Below are 18,395 nucleotides of genomic sequence, written 5' to 3'. Positions count from 1 at the left end.
CTTATACATTACATACTGAGTCATAAGGTACAACTAATTGCGCACTTTGATACACTCAAATATCTGTTAAGCAGAGCGACGTTGACTGAGAGATTGGCTAAGTGGGTCATGATCCTAAGTGAGTTTGATATAGAGTACATAGACAAAAAGGCCATCAAAGAACAAATTATAGCAGATCAGTTAGTAGAGGCTCCATTACAAGACAATCACCCATTAATCATAGACTTTCCAGATGAATCGGTATTTACATTGGCATCATCTATAATGTGGAGATTATACTTTTATGGGTCATATACAAGTCATGGATCTGGAGCTGGGATTCTTTACATCACCCCTCAGGGTGATTCTATTCCTAAGTCATTTAGGATAAATTTTCCATGTACATACAGTATAGCCAAATATTAAGCTCTCCTCATAGGACTTCGTACAACTGTACAATGGAGAATAAAAGAATTATAGGTCTATGGTGATTCACAACTGATTGTAAACCAAGTCAATGATGACTACAACACTAAAGATGATAAACTGCTACCTTATAAACAAATGGTAGAAGATTACAAAGAGCATTTTAGAAAAATCACTTTTGAACATATTCTTAGGATACAAAACAAAGCAGCTGACATCATGGCTACAATAGGGTCTCTTATAAATATGCCTAATAATGAAACTCAGTTTGAGTTTATTATAGAACAATTGATGATACTAGCATATGAGACTCCCTCAATAGAATATGTATGTGCAATTGTGGGTCTAGAATCCCCTTGGTACAATGAGATATACACATATTTACACACCCAATACATGTCACTGGATCTATCCAGAAGTCAAAAAAAGACTCTTATTCATCAAGCATCTAGACACACTATTATAGCTGATACATTGTATAGAAAGGGCTTCGATGGAACTCTTCTCTGATGTCTAGATGAAAATGAAGCACAAATTTCTCTAAAGGAATTCCATGATGGAATTTGTGAGGCACATCAAAGTGGTCTACGATTGTCAAAGAAATTGTTAAGAACAGGTTATTATTGGCCAACTATGGAAAAAGACGCCTATAAATATGTGAAGAAATGCAAGCAATGTCAAATGCATGGAGATCTTGCTCATGCACTAGCACAAGATCTTAAACCTATTACATCACCATGGCCATTTTCACAATGGGGATTAAATCTAGTGGGTAAAATCAGTCCTACTTCTTCCAACATGCACAAGTTCATCTTAATAGCTACTGAGTACTTTACCAAATGGGTTGAGGAAATTCCTCTTTCATACACCACTAGAAAGCAAATAGCAAAGTTCATGCTCAATTACATTAACTGTAGATATGAGATTCCAATGTGCTTCATGATAGATAATGGGCGTCCACTTAAAAATCAAGAAGTGAAAGAATTCTGTGACAAATTTCAAATACAACAGAGATTTGTCACACCATATTATCCACAAAGCAATGGACAAGAAGAGGCAACAAATAAAACAATATTGAAAATCCTTAAGAAAGTTGTCACTAACACAGGACGAGACTGGCATCTCTAGTTAAATCTCACTCTTTGGGCTTACAAAATAGGAGTGCACCCCTTCATGGGCAACATCATATTCTTTGGTTTATGGTACAGAAGCAATACTCCACATTGAAATAGAAATACCATTTCTAAGAGTCTCTTTACAAAACATCATACCAGAGGAAGACTATCGGGTAGCAAGATTACAAGAGCTAGAAACACTTGATGAAAAGAGACAAAATGCTTTCAAGCATATGCAAGGTTATCAAAACAGACTGAGACAGAGTTATAATAAACAAGTCCGCCCATGAACTTTTGAAGTGGGAGATCTAGTTCTCAAAGAGAACCAAAGGAACCTAGCGTAATGAGAAAAGATAGGGAAGTTTGAACCTAACTGGCTAGGTCCTTTTATCATAACAAGGGTTATAGGAAATGGAGCATATAATTTGGCAACAATAGAGGGAGATCCACTCTCTGACCCTATGAACAACATGCACCTTAAATGATATTATACCTAAGGGCTGGGTTAGTTTAGGTTTTACTTTCCGTATTGCATATCATTTTATTCAAAGCACTGCATTACATATAGTTTCTTTCTAAGCACATCATATTTAATTTCATATAGCAGCACCAATGAAACAAGACAACTATCCAAGTTTTTCATTCATTCGCATTTAAGAAAAACAAGGGTCATTTCCTTTCTTAGATATTCAGACATGAAGTCTTTGAGGTCCTAAGGTCATTCATTGTCAACATTACCCTGTGATGACACTTTACTTATGGTTGGGTAGTGATTTAACTATTTGAGACTCATTAAACCAAAATCTATCAATTTCTATATCTCAAACACAATAACAAAATCTCTAATTCATTCTAGACACCTAGTTGATCATATGACTAGTGAAACATTTAAAATTCTGCTTCAGTGTCGTTGTAATTATCACACCCAAGTAGGTTTTATTACTTACAAGTCAAGGCAAGAAAATATAAAAAAGAGAAAAAGTGATATTTCAAATATTCATCTCAAGGCAAAAGAAAAATGACAAATAACTGAAATATCATGCATGCAAGTGCAACCAAAATCTAGACTTTGGGAACATGCAAGTAACTCCATCAGGGCTATGAACGCCTCCTGGCAATGGAGCAATATTTGAGAAATTATAGTCTATAACCTCGTCGAAGCTCTAAAAGCTTGATGGCAATGAGGCTCTATTGGATATGCTTTTGAAGTTAGGATAATCCATGTAGCTAGTCATATAGGATGCTAAGGATCTTTAGTGAATACAAGAGAGGGAATTAACTCATCTACACACACATGGGAAAAAGAAGATCAAAGTTTCAAGAACCAATGGGGAAGTTTTTCGCATCTCCATTTGTAAATCTTAGTCACTAAGTGTGTTGATTTGGATGTTCCAAGGGACCTTAGGGATTGATTGACCTCTTATCTATGAAATATTTTGTACCTCCAATTTCAATTGTTGTATTACAAAATGCCAAACAAACACAATCGACCTTGTTTGAATAGCAAAGACATCTTCATCATGCATCTTGCATTAACATAGGTCATGTCAGAAATTCATTGTCTCTGCATGCATTTCACAGATCATTATGTCATACAGGTTTGCACACTAGGGGCATAACTAAAATAAATCCAAACAAAATCATAAAAAGTCCTAAAAAAAAAATCCAAATAAAATCATATAACGTCCTTCAAAAAAATCCAAAAATAGTGAAAAACATAAAATTCAAAAAAATGGAAAGAGTAGTGAAAATACCAAAAACATTCACATAACGTCCTTTGAAAATACCAAAAACATCTAGAAAAATGTCCTAAAAAAATAAAAAACATTCAAATATCAATCCACATAATCCCAAAAACATCGAAAAAGCTCTTGAAAAAGAACTAAACAATCAAAAATAAAAAATCAATCAAAAAAATTGTAATAAAATGTCTTGCAAGAAACAAATACAAACATCTGCACTCAACTGATCTAACTGTCTTATCAATCATATCATATCCATATCAAAGTGATCATTATCTTGTCTTAAACAGAAGAGGATACACTCAAAATTAGACAGGTCAGCCTTAAACTGGGTCCGCAACTTTATGAGATCAAACATTATCAACCATCACATCAAGCAAAAAAGAACAAAGGCACAAGGTCAGTATAGCTGCTGAATTTTGTCTGGGTCAGTCTTTATCTTTTATCATTTGGCGACAGATTATGTTCCTATGCTACTCAAGGATGTCCACAAGTGACTAGAGGAGCCATGATGGGTATTATCATTTTCTTTGTTTCCTGTTTGTGGCGTGAACCGATGAAGTTCTAGGGAAATTTCTCTATTAGGTGTCTATGATAGGAGCATTCAGCTATTGAATGCCACACATACCTCGACCCTTAGTGTATTTCCAGAATGGAGGGGTTCACTCCTTGTCTGCTATGTGTTTGTTTCCTCAATGAGATATCTTTACATCTTGGCTCCTTATACCATGATATGCTAAGCTTCATTGTTCAATAATAAGGCTCAGTGATGAATATATATTGCGCAATAAAATAAAAGACACAGGTTCGTGATTCATTGAATTTCATTCTCATCTCATCTATTTCTTGATAGTCTGTTAATTTCCCATCTTCTGTCTAAATCATATTCTTTTCTAACATTATTCTTTCATCAATCTCTTCTTTCTTTCATCTTACTAACATTTCCTCAAGTTATATTATGGCATTATCATACAAAAAACCAAAAATGCATCCATATAGTTTCAAAGTGCATCCATATAAAACGAAAATGCATCCATATAGTTTTAAATTGCATTAAACCATTGCATTCATAACATCATTCATAATTCACATAGAATCATATAGAAACCACTGCATTCATAAAACATTCATAAAAACATTCATGAATCATATACACATACATCATATAACTCATAGCATCATTTAACATACATAGAAAGCAAAGCATAATAGATCGCTGCCAAAAAACTGCATATCATATATATAACTCAAAAATGATAATGTGTGAATACAATAAACAAGCGCGAAGGCTTAGATAACATGATCAAAATGTCTCAACCAACACTACCTCTATCAGCAGGTGGGTCCTACCCACTAGATCCTGTCCCAGGATGTCGAGGTGGTCCCATAACACCACCACTGCTCGTCCTCCATGTAGAAGTCCTACTAGAATCAAAATGACCTCTAACAACACTAAAACTAGGAGCTCTTTGTCCCTCAGGTACAGTGTCATAATAAAGCCATCAATAATAAAAAGCCTCTTGTGCAGCATAATAAAGTCTGTCAGACTGACGTCGTGCATCAGTACTTGGAGAAAAGTGCTAATCATAGGTAGCTTGAATCATATGTGACCATCTGACTACCTCATCTCTCTCCCTTTGGAGATGATCCCTCTCGATCTCTAGTGCACCATAGTCTATATGGTAAGCCTCTCACTTGACATCTCGTCTGGCGACCTCGTCCTCTAGATTCTAAATCCACGCTTTGAGAATCTGCAGATCATCATCATCCCTATCACCCACCTGTCCTCCACCCTCTGCAGGAGGCACGTCCTCCAACTCTGGCATGTCAGTATCATCATCATCATCATCATCATCATCATCGTCATCATCATCATCATCATCATCATCATCATCATCATCATCATCATCATCATCATCATCATCATCATCATCATCATCATCACCATCCTCAGTGCTCAATGACCTTGAAGAATCATCGTCATCTCCGTTGCTAGTAGACTCAGTGTCTCCACCAATGTCTACATCCTCATCTCCTCCTCCCTCAGCTCCTCCGCCTCCCTCGTCTCCTCCCTCATCTCCCCCCTCAGCTAATCCACCCTCCTCTCCTCCTCTAACTCTCTCCTCCCTTTGTATCCTCAGATATTGTCTAGGATGTTGTATCTGATGTGCTATAATCAGAACAACAGAGTCAATAAGTGGAATAGGCCTATGTCTAGCCCACCATGCATCATACTCCGGCGTAGTCCCTGGATTTGTTGCACCTCTACCCCAATCCAAAAGTAATGGTTGAAGACCATAAAACTCAGTAGATACAGCATGTAGTTGTATACATACCCCCCAATCAGATACCTCCCAAGATACACGAGCAAAATAAATAGTAACCACTAGTGTAACCTATACCTCCCCGAACCGTCTCAATACCCGTCCTGGAAGAGACATCTCAATAATCCACTGCATCTTGAATGTCCTACCAATAAGATACCTCTTCTATCGGCAGAAAGGAAAGTGCACTACATCATCTACCCAACCGGGGCAATCTAAGTATGGTCTCCAAATAAAATGTTGCAGAATATCAAGCTGATGTCTCCAATACAAGGTGTTACCTGAACCCCTATGTCTAATACCCATTGCATACCTATAAGCATAAGGCTCAATAGGCTGCAAGTCAACATGAATAACATGTCTCGTAATAGAAATGTGCTCCCATGCCCACGTCTGGAGAAATGTCACACCACAACTGATAGACCGGTATCCAAGGTAAGCAATGTCATGCATCTGATAATACACTATGGCTAGAAGACATGGACCCCATGCATACACTCATTGATGCACAATCATATCATGGAGCACTCTGCCCCATGTTAGGCCCAATATGGAAAGCTAATGTACTGAGAGGGGAGGGGTGAATCAGTAATTCAAATTATTTCTTCAACAATAACTTTACTGTTAAGCATAAACCAAAAACTGTTGTAACATAACATAAAGCTAAAACAAATAAATAACAATCATACATGATTCATTCCATAACACATATATTTTGGTTACGCAGAAACTCTTGGTTAGAGAGAAAAACTATGGAGGGGATGGCACCCACAACTTCACTACTGCAATAATAAAGGGTGATCGGTTAGAGCTACATGTTTAGCTATTTCTGATAGCTTACCCTGTTAGGAGTATCAAGATCTTTAGATCTACCTTGCTAAAGGATTTTACAACACTTATTCTAAATGTTGCACTTGGTTAAAGGCTTTATAATTTATAGACTTTGTTAGAGTCTTTTACCCTATTAAAGGTTTCTCTTACAACTCAAAATATTACAATAAACTCTGACAAATATCTGCAACTTTACATCTGAAATGTTATAGCAGATTCTATGTGCTCAAAATGAGATTACCTTGCTTATAGCATACCTTGGTAACCCATAAAATAACTTGGTAAACCCTTCTGTTTACTCTGTTCCTTGACTGTTCTCTGAAATCCTTCCCGGTGACCTCTATGTCTCTAATAGTCATAATACTCAGTGCTTTCTTTATCTATTACACATGTCTTGCTTCATACACCTCTCATCTCTTTATCTGATCCCAATCCATGTTGTATAAATAGATCTCTTATGTCAGTGATCTAGTTCATTGCTTCGATCTTACAAACATGATTTATCGAATGAATAACCATACAAAATATTTCATTGGATAAATGACCTCAAAATCATACAAAATCTTTAAGGTGCAATTTTCTAAGTGATAATGATTCCCTGCTCCTCGATCTTGTAACACATTTCCACACATGTGTCCAGGTTCAATGAATCTGGTAACACATTTCACTCGGTGTGTGTTCACTCAGTATATCATTTTTTCTGCTCGATAGAGATAGAGTGTTACTCGATAGACAGCTCGGTGTATACTAGGCTCTATGACTACTTTCTTCTATAACTGACTGCTTTGTGCTTACCGACTGAATATTTTGGTAGTAGTAACCGACTAAAGTATATATAGAATTACTTTGGACATAAAACTAATGGCAACTTAGTAAGTAGTAACAATCTCCCCTTTTGACATTAGTTGAGATGTTTGACAAAACTTCTTTCAAAGTCATAACTCAAAAATCTATATACTTACAAAATTTGACTAAACTGACAGTATATACATTTGTCAATGAAATAGTATATTTAGATATACTCCCCTTATTAATATACTGTACAAAACTCTGATTTTGCATGTGTTGTGATCAATATTCTATATTAACTACTCGGTTGTCACTGCTCGGTGGTTACTGCTTCCCTGTCAAATTCAACTGTGCATTTGGATACTCTGTTCTACTCAGTATACTCCCCCTTTGATACTTTGATACTATACTCCCCCTTTTTGACAAACATCAAAACTTAGTTACCATTCGATGGAGGCAACTGGTCAAAAATGGATTTGTACTTTATCCTTGCATCGGTGAGAGCGACAGAGAGGGCATCCTTGACACTATCCATGAGTGAATTCTGAGCTATAATGTCAACTAATAGTGAAATTTGTCCATCTAGGGTGCTTCCCTCTTGTTGAGTGGATAGGGAGGTAGCCTTGTTGATCTGTTCTTGGACGAAGGACAAGTGTGGAATGACTAAGGTTTGAAGAGTCATAATGTCCATCCATATTTTGTGTTCTTCATTCCTAAGTTCCAATTGTTGAGCCATGAGTGTTTGTAGCTTGGTATAGAAATGCTGAATAGAGTTTGGCTCAGTGGTGAACTTATTTGAGAGATTAGTGAACTCTTTCTCAATCACTTCCATTTTATTTTTGATATCTTTAATGAATAAAGATAATGTATAGAGTTTCTGAAATAAATAAATAAAGAATGTGCTTGAGTTGAGGGGACAACTCAGCAATAAATTTGACAAGTTTTACTTTGCCAATAGCAATTGCTTTCTATACCTCTTCAATCATTTTAGCAGTGAGCTCTTTGTCCTTTAACTTGCTCAAGTATTCAGATGCATCTACTCCAGATGTCTCGATTTGATTGAGGAGCTCGTCTAGTTGAATATGGATAGCTGCATCTTTTGTCACTGTAGCTTCAGGTAGCATATCTGTTAATAGTGCTTTCACCTTTTGAAGTACTTTGTTTTTCTTTTGAATAGCCATTTGTTTTTCCTATTCTGCTTTGGCTTTGCATAGTTCACCGAATTCAATGAGTGCTTTCCCTTTTAATTTGGATATGTCTACATTTGGCAACACTATTGGTTTTGACAAATCTAATTTGAAACTATGCTTTTTCATTTTCTTTTCTTTAGTTTTCACCAGTTGAACTAATACAATGGCTTGGGAGGCTTGTTGACTCTCGATAGGTTGCTCGGTAGAGGCAACACTTTTATCAATTTCTTGAACCTCTGATGTAGCCTTCAGTGAATCCTTTCTCGGGGTATCAGTTGTAACATTTTTAGTGCTAGAAGGAGCTTAAGAAGTTTGTTCCTAGGTGGCCTGAGAAGTAGCTTCTCCTTCTATAGACTTGTGACCCTCTTCTCCTTGTTTAGTATCCTAAGGGGCCTCGGTTGAAACAGGCTGAGTGACCGAAGGATAGGGTTGAACTTGTTCCAAAACTAACTCACTGGATACCAGTTTGGCATATGCATTCCCTTCTATCATTTCCTGTTCTTGTGCCTCGGTGTCCATGATATCCTCATCAATTTGTATAGTTTCAGCAGGGTCTTGCTTAGTGATATCAGGATCTTGCTTGGTGACATCAACTATTTCAACTTCAACTTGCTCACCATCATTCTTAATTCGAAAGATTTCCTGCCATTTTTCCTTGGTCTCATTCTCTACATCCAGATAAAAGCCATTCATCAATTTCAAGGCTCTTTGCTTGACTAGAAAGTTTGAGTGGTAGTTTTTCAGATGTTCACTTATTTCATCTACCGACATGTCTGGAAAGAGATGTACCAGACTTCTTTCTCTCATCTTCTTTTCTGAGTCCATGGCACATTTCCACCTATTATCAATATGCTAATACAATTCTTTTGGAAGAGAATTAGTTACTTCCAATGGGACCAATTGGAATTTCAGAAGTGTGCAGATGACACCTTCTTCAATTTGTCTCTTTTCTGCATCAGATCTAGAGTCATATTTTACATATCTAAATGCTCCAAATCCACCATATTGTTTCAAATTAGCACAAAAGTTATCAACACTATGTACTTCTTCCTTTTTACTCTTAACAATCTGAAATTTGCTTGCATCTTCAGATTTGGTGTCACTGGACTCTTTAGACAAAATGAGTCTCCAAGTAGATTTCTTATAAATTTTTGTTACCTTTGGTGTGGCAACATTCTTTGGTTTCTTACTCAGTGATGCTGCAGATGATCTTGTGTTTGGGCGCTTAACTGAAGGAGTCGGTGATACCTTTGATGTATCCTGTTTCTTCCTTTTCAAAACTTTCCCTTTAGGCAACTCGGTGCTCAATGTAATAGCTTCCTCTTGGGCTTTAGATTCCTCCTCGGTGATGACTAGAGTGCCCTTGACAAGTGTGGAGGAAGAACCTTCTCCAAATTTCTCCGTTAATGCCTTGATCATTTTTGTTGCTTTCCTTGTAGCCCTTGGTACTACAATGCTCATCTTAACTTTCTCTTTAACTTCTTTATATGTACTGTATCTTACCTCGGTAGCATGCCTTCGTAATGTAAGAAAAGCATCTATCTGCTATTGTGTGATGTCAAAATCAATCTCATAACCCATAGGTGGCAAAGATTGAGTTCTCAGTTCCATAGAATTGACATAGCAGTAGTCGGTGTCTACTTCAAAGCATATGTCATCCTTGTATTTCTCTACTAGCTGGGGTGGAATTCTATACCTATTATGCATCTTTTCCTAGAACTTGCTAAAGTTATCACCTAGCCATTTGATGAAGTCATTGATTTGATGGGTGATTGGTCGGTGTAGCTCCCAAACTACATTACCGACTGATGGAAAGAATTTCTCAAAATAGAAAAACATGCATACTAAAAGTGATCCAAACTTCAGCGTGTTAGCCGAGTTGTTCTTCTTCGGCTTCCTTATGGTGTTTAGATTCTCAAACAGGTTTTTCAACAATACTTCGCATAGATCAATTTTCATTCCTTCAATGTCTCCTCTAGGTTGATCTCTGCAATCTCTAGCCAAGTGTCTAACTTTGTGACAATGAAAACATGCCATACCAGGATTTCTCCATGATCTTCGGTTGTTCATTCCAGACCTTATAAAGTAGTTGGCACTTATATGTCCATACAACATTGACACCATATCCTTGTATTGTAATCCCATGGTACTGCAGCATATTGTCGATTAGGATCTGTGTGTGTTTGGTAGCCTCTAGTATTTGCTCAGTGTGCAGACCACATATAGTTCTTTTGCTTAAACCAACACTTCTTGGTACTATGTCCATATCTATTGCACTTTTTACAAAACCCTTTGAGTTTTGCCTTCTAAAAATTGTTAACAGACTTTGTCCTACATTGATTAGATGTGTGACCATATTTATTGCAATTGTGACAATAACCATTAGACCTAGTGACATTCGGTTGCTTACCTTTTCTGATTTGACACATGTTAGCAATATGTCCTTGTTTTCCACAATAGTTGCAAATAGGCTTGTCTCCTTTGATGTTCTTCTTGTTTCCAGCTTGCTTTGATGATTCTCCTCTCTCTGTAGTGTGGATTCCCTTCTCGGTAGTGTCTTTTCCTTTGTAACTGAGTCTTGCATCTTTTTTGGGTCTTCTTGTATTCAGTTGCTCATCCAACATCTTTGATGCTTCATAACTCTTCTTTAGTGTTTCTTTGGATTTCTTCTCTATTTCAAGTTCATCGATCAACCTTCATACTTCAAGTTTCAATGCTTGATTCTCGTTATCCTTCAGATTTGCTTCATGATGTGCATAACCCAATTGATTTGACGAATTTTGTTGAATCCCAATCAACCTTGTGATTTCATCATTCTTTTCAGATACTAATGCTTCAAGCTATTGTTTTTCTCTTTCTAGATTTCTTACTTTATCCTCAGTTGTCCTTAATGCATCAAGATTTTCAGTCATCTATGTGCTGAAATGTTCATGTCCTCTTTTCATTGCTTTTAGCTGATCCGTCAATGCTTTGTTCTTTTCTTTCAGTTCTCCAATAATCTCTTCAGTCTCTTTAGATATACTGTTCTCTGATGATGTCTCAATTTGTTCCACCAGCTCTTGAGAGTCCTACAAATCATCAAACAATATTCTTCTAACTTTCAATGATTTTTGCATTTGTCTTTGCATGTCTGCAATCACTTGAATAGCATGATCCAACTCTTCTTGCAGATACACAATTCTCCGAGATTGTTTATAGCCTTCCATTGATAAGATCTTTTTCTTTAGGCTGTTGAACCCTTTTCCAAGATTGAAGCTCTGATACCAATTGTTACACCCAATATGGAAAGCTAATGTACTGAGAGGGGAGGGTTGAATCGGTACTTCAAATCCTTTCTTCAATAATACCTTATTTGTTAAGCATAAACCAAAAACTGTTGTAACATAACATAAAGCTAAAACAAATAAATAACAATCATACATGATTCATTCCATAACACATATATTTTGGTTACGCAGAAACTCTTGGTTAGAGAGAAAAACTGCAGTGGGGATGGCACCCACAACTTCACTACTGCAATAATAAAGGGTGCTCGGTTAGAGCTACATGTTTAGCTATTTCTGATAGCTTACCCTGTTAGGAGTATCAAGATCTTTAGATCTACCTTGCTAAAGGATTTTACAACACTTATTCTAAATGTTGCACCTGGTTAAAGGCTTTACAATTTATAGACTTTGTTAGAGTCTTTTACCCTATTAAAGGTTTCTCTTACAACTCAAAATTACAATAAACTCTTACAAATATCTGCAACTTTACATCTGAAATGTTATAGCAGATTCTATGTGCTCAAAATGAGATTACCTTGCTTATAGCATACCTCGGTAACCCATAAAATAACTCGGTAAACCCTTCTATTTACTCTGTTCCTTGACTGTTCTCTGAAATCCTTCTCGGTGACCTTTGTGTCTCTAACAGTCATAATACTCAGTGCTTTCTTTATCTATTACACATGTCTTGCTTCATACACCTCTCATCTCTTTATTTGATCCCAATCCATGTTGTATAAATAGATCTCTTATGTCGGTGATTTGGTTCATTGCTTCGATCTTACAAACATGATTTATCGAATGAATAACCATACAAAATATTTCATTGGATAGATGACCTCAAAATCATACAAAATCTTTAAGCTGCAATTTCCTAAGTGATAATGATTCCCTGCTCCTCGATCTTGTAACATGTTTCCACACATGTGTCCACATTCAATGAATCTGGTAACATGTTTCACTTGGTGTGTGTTCACTTGGTATATCATTTTTTCTGCTCGGTAGACATAGAGTGTTACTCGGTAGACAGCTCGATGTATACTAGGCTCTGTGACTACTTTCTTCTATAACCGACTGCTCTATGCTTACCAACTAAAGTATATATAGAATAACTTTGGACATAAAACTAATGGCAACTTAGTAAGTAGTAACACCCCATCCAACTTAAAATCCATGACCTCGTCTATCAGGTATCAACAAACCACCGACAACACTGCATAGTACAATAGTCATATCATCATAATCTAATAGAGCCCAAGGGATATCATACCAACCAGTAATATGCAAATCTTGTATCTTACACTCGAAAAGGGTGCACAATCCAACAATGACATCGTCATGGTCATACACAACTCTCTCACCATGAATCAGAATACGCAGTACGCCATACATCCTCTAAGGTAATGGATGCCTCACTAGTAGGAAGATGAAAAGAACATGTCTCGGAATGCCATCACTCTATCAAAGTTGTAATCAAGGCCCTGTTGGTTGTAACCTCTAGCAAGTGTAACACATAATATAAACCAACCTATCGAATATGCTCAATCTCCTCATCAAGTAAATCAACATGAAGATCAAGTCCACGGGGTCTGCTCTGTCGGCAGTATAGCACTCCAATGTTCTTCTGCATAGAGAAAATGTTAAAAATATTAGATATCAGATCACAAGAACATAAAAAATTATCAGACGCATGACAAAAAAATTTCACATACAACGAATGCATGATGTTTTACAGCAATGCATGACATTAAACACCAATGCAGAACAATAAAGGCTTATGCGTAACATTAAGCACTAATGCATAAACAAATGAGCTAATGCGTAAGATTTATAACGAATGTGATATGCTAAGCATGAATGTGGTACATTTACAATGAATGCGGTATGTTTAGCGTGAATGCATGAAAATCGATAGGATAATGCGTGACGCAAGGAAAAATTGGACAGTGCAATTTTTTTTTTGAAAATTAGCAAAAACAGGCAAAAATTTAGAAAAATACCATGCTGCTAGTCCCAAGAGGTCTTTGATATGATCGTACTCGATCAGACGAGTGCAATCGAGCTCTATAGCCAACCATGATGATCAAATACTCGCACGAAAGCATAGAATTTGCAAAGAAAACCACAAACTTACCAAATTGCAAATGAGCAAATGAAAACCTAATATCTCTATTTATAGCTCAAAATTAGGGTTTTTTGACACCTCGACGCCCGCGGTCCCCACCAGCTTCACACAACTTGTAGCCTACTCAAATGATCTCGAAATTGAATGAAACTTCACATGATTGCTCATTATACTGATTTCAAAAGTATGGTCTCAATTTTTGAATTTTTTGACCACCTTTTCTGAGGGGGCATATTTACACTATACAGTGATATCAAGGCATACCAGGGCAGAATTTTTTGTTTTCTTTGAAACAACGTTGTTTTGACATTGTCTCAAAGAGGGGAAAATGTAGACACCTAAAAATGTTTCATTGATCATGTACTAATTATTCCTCTAATTGATTAAATAATTATTTAATTATTTAATTAAGTTAATTAATCTTACTAATCATTCTATTTCTTATTCTTTCATCATTTAATCATTTTAACCATTTTCTAATGTTAATTAAATATTTATTATTTAATTAATTCTAATTAATTCCCCAATTTAAATAATCTTTATTATTTAATTAAATTAGTTTTCAATTTCTATCTTTAATCGTCTAATCATTCAACCCTTTTCTAAATATTAATTAAATATTTATTATTTAATTAATTGTGATTTAATCCTTTAATTTAACTAATCTTTATTATTTAATTAAGTTCCATTTCTAAAATAATCAAATAGTTTCTTTAAATTATTTAATTAGCTAATTAATTCTTCTAATTCCAATTTCCCAAATTCTAATTTCTTCTAATTTCTTCAAATTCTTCCAAATTCAAATACATGTGCATGATTTCAAAAATCAAATTGAAAATCAAAGTCAAGTTCTAAATATATTCAAATACTAAATTGAATTTATTATAAATTCAATTATTTGAATTAAATCTCATGTAAGGATTAAATTGAAAATCTAAGTTATAGTGCAAGCACATGCTAAATTAATTAGTTAAATCAATCAAATAATTAAATAATTTATCTCTCCAATCTCTATTTCCATCTTCTAGCTAGCTTTGTCATCTTCTTAATCTCTTCCAATCATTCTTTTTCTTTCTTCAGTTAGATTTTTCTCAATCAGTTGACTCAATTAATCTATTCAATCTATTCAGTTTCACCTCTAAATCAGCAGTTCAACTATCAATTTTCATGTGAGCTCACCTGAGTTCCACCTCTTGATCAATATGTTCCACCTTTCAATCAATCTCATCCAATGATCTATAAATTGAGAATTCAATCTCCATTTCAACAATCACAAACTTTGAATATTTGTGTCAATTGCAGGTTGTTAGCATAATATCTAAGAGTCATCATACCACAGAGAGGAGAAGAGCAATGTAAGTTATACGCAGTCACAAAATAGGGAGTTTTGATTGAATTACTTTATAATTCCTATTTTGATTTGATTGTGTTATTTCATTGTCTGTTTGTTTGAATTCTTTGATTAGATAGGGATTCGTGATTTCCCTTTGAATTCTTTTTTTAATAAAAGGGGTAAAAACTTTATTGAAACTCAATCACAAGAATTACAAAGAGAGCCAGAGCCCTGGGGCCCCAGGAAAGAACCATCAAACCAACCCCACTTCATCCAGCTACATAACCATCCATGTCCTCAGTAAAAATCTTCTGCAAGTCCTGAGAGTGATCCTCAGAGGGATGCTCCCAACCTTCAACTTTCCAATCACTACCATGTTCCGAGGCCCACTTTACCAAACAATCAGCTACTCTATTCCATTCTCAAGGGATGTGGATGAAAGACACTTGCTCCATTAAATAACTAATATGGAGAATCTGTTGAACAATCCCTGCCAACTGCCACTAGATCCCATTCACATTCTGCTCATTCAACAAATTAACAACAATTTGTGACTCCAATTCACAAATCACCTACCTTCGTCCCAGCTCCCAAGCTCACTCTAGGGCATAGAGAATTGCAAATCCCTCCATAAAATTATCAGACTGCCTCCCTTTATGCACCGAAAAGAGGAAAACTACCTCCTCCCTACTATTCCTACCAACACCACCAACTCCAATAGGGCCTAGGCTACCCCTAGATGAGTCATCAGTGTTAATCTTGATAATCCCATCCTGAGGGGGTATCCACCTTCCCACCCTTTGCACCTTCTTCATAGCTCATCTACCTCTCCTGACATAAGCTGAGGAGGGAGACAGCTCCTATAGGCCAAACCTGCTCACAATATCTACCTCATCTCTACTCAGTGGAAAGTTCACCTCACATTTAGCTTCCACTGTCTCCTGGATCATAGCAATGATCCTATTCCAAACTTGTTGAACAAACAATCTGACCTCACAAAAGATCCTCTTATTCCTCTCGAGCCAGATCTACCACAGAATGAAGATGGGCCCAATATACTAGATAGTTTGGAGGAAGGAGGACAAAATAGGAGGTCTGCCCAAATTGCTCCAGAACTCAACCAGAGAGTCTACGTGGACACAAGGATGCTTCCACACCCCCCACCAATAATGTCAAATAAACAAAGAGAAGGGACATCTACAGAACAGGTGTGAAGAATCTTCCTCCCCATTACCACACAAAACACAAATAGAAGGCCCCAAGAATCCCTGCTTGCTGATATTGTCCCAGGTTAGACATCTATTCAAAGCCAAGGTCTAAGCAAAGCAGTTACACTTCGGCCAAGAAACATTATTCCACACCTGTTTCCACTAGTTCACCTCTCCTTCCTCAAGTCTTTAGTTCAACAATTCCCGGTATCTACTAGCCACAGTAAAAACTCCCTTAGGATTTGGAGACCAAGCAAGCCCATCCCTTCCCTTGAGGAAGCTATAATGTCTAGTCGGCAAAATTCCATGTAACTCTGCACACTCTTCCTCCATCCTAGCAACTGACCACTCATTAGGAGCCATCCACCGCTCCAAATCTAGCCTACCACACCTATAAACAGCCTTAAAGTCACTCACCCTTGACCATCTCACCTCCCAAAACCTTTGGCACAGATTCCCAAGGTAAGGAAACTGATCAAGGATGGGAGGATATCCATCCCAAGAATCATTCTAGAAAAGGACCTCTTCCCCCTTCTGCAAATCCAAAAAAGCCCAGACTTAATGAGAGCAACCCCCCTCTTAAGAGTATATCAGGTCGATGAGCCCTTTCTCTCAAGTGGATATCTAGGGATATCCTCCATCAAGATCCTCTGCATATATTTGTTGGCCAAAATCCTAGCCCAGCTTTGATCTTGCTCCACACACCACCTCTAGTACAATTTAGCAGCCAACGCTTCCCCAAAAAGAATAGACTGCCTTAAACCAAGCCCACCTGACTGCTTTGGGCTACACATCAGGTCCCAATTGACTAGACTCCATTTGGAAGAGGAAAGATTGCGTGCCCATAAGAATTGCCTAGCTAGAGAATCCAAACCCTTCAAGAACCACTTAGGGGCACATGAAACATACATTGATAGATTAGAAGAGCTTGAACCATGAACTGAATTAGTTGAACCCTCCTAGCAAAGGATAGCCATCTATGAGTCCAATGTTCAACCTTTGTGCAAAATTTATCCAAAATACCCTGCCAAGACTCCCTAGGAGGGTTGCCACTAGAAATAGGAATACCCAAATAAATCAAGGGCAGGGAGCCAACTTGGAATCTCAATATAAGAGAAATCCTCCTTTGAATAGTTTTAGGAGTGTTGAAAAAGATGATAGAAGATTTATCCTCATTGATCAACTGGCCCGAGGCCACAAGATAAACATCCAAGATCTTACACAGATTAGTAGCTTCTCTAACCCGAGCCAGCCCCATAAGAGTCGCGTCATCCACAAACTACAAATATGACTGTGGCTATAGGTCATTACCCCATCTCCAACCCTGAATAATACCCAGACCCACATAATGCTTAATCAGCCTCCCCATACCCTCAGGCAGAAGAATGAACAAATAAGGTGAGAGGGTCCCCCTGGCAAAGACCCCTGGAAGCACCAAACAGCTCAGTATGGTCTTCATTGATAAACACTAAGAAAGAAGTAGACGTAACACAACTCATAACCCACCAAACCCACTCATCAGCAAAACCAAAGGCCCTGAGGATCTTCTGAAGGAAGGACCACCTGACTCTATCGTATGCCTTAGCCATATCCAACTTGATAAACATAGCTTTTTCCTTGGATGAAGCCATAGAATGAATGGTCTCCATAGCAATGACCACACCATCCAAAATTTGGCGACCTCCCACAAATCCACTTTGCTCCTCAGAGATAACATTCCCCAAGCACTTCTTCAATCTCTCTGCTATCAGCTTAGAGATGATCTTATAAATCACATTGCAGAGAGAGATAGGGCGAAACTAGCCTAACTAGTCAGCCCCATCACACATGGGGATTAGAGAAATGAAAGTCACATTCAATGCCCGAAGCATCTGCTTATTCCTCTAGGACTCCTAGACTACATCCAATAAATCCAGTTGTATAATATCCCAAAACTCTTGAAAGAATTCTACCAAGAACCCATCCGATCTAGGAGATTTTCCTTTCCTCATGTGAAAGACAATCCTCTCAAGCTCATCCAAAAAAATAGGACACAAAAGCTTCTCATTCATCTCCCCCATGACCAGA

This window comes from Cryptomeria japonica, chromosome 11, assembly GCF_030272615.1.
Source record: "Cryptomeria japonica chromosome 11, Sugi_1.0, whole genome shotgun sequence".
Lineage (NCBI taxonomy): Eukaryota > Viridiplantae > Streptophyta > Pinopsida > Cupressales > Cupressaceae > Cryptomeria > Cryptomeria japonica.
Note: the sequence above shows the minus strand (reverse complement) of the source record.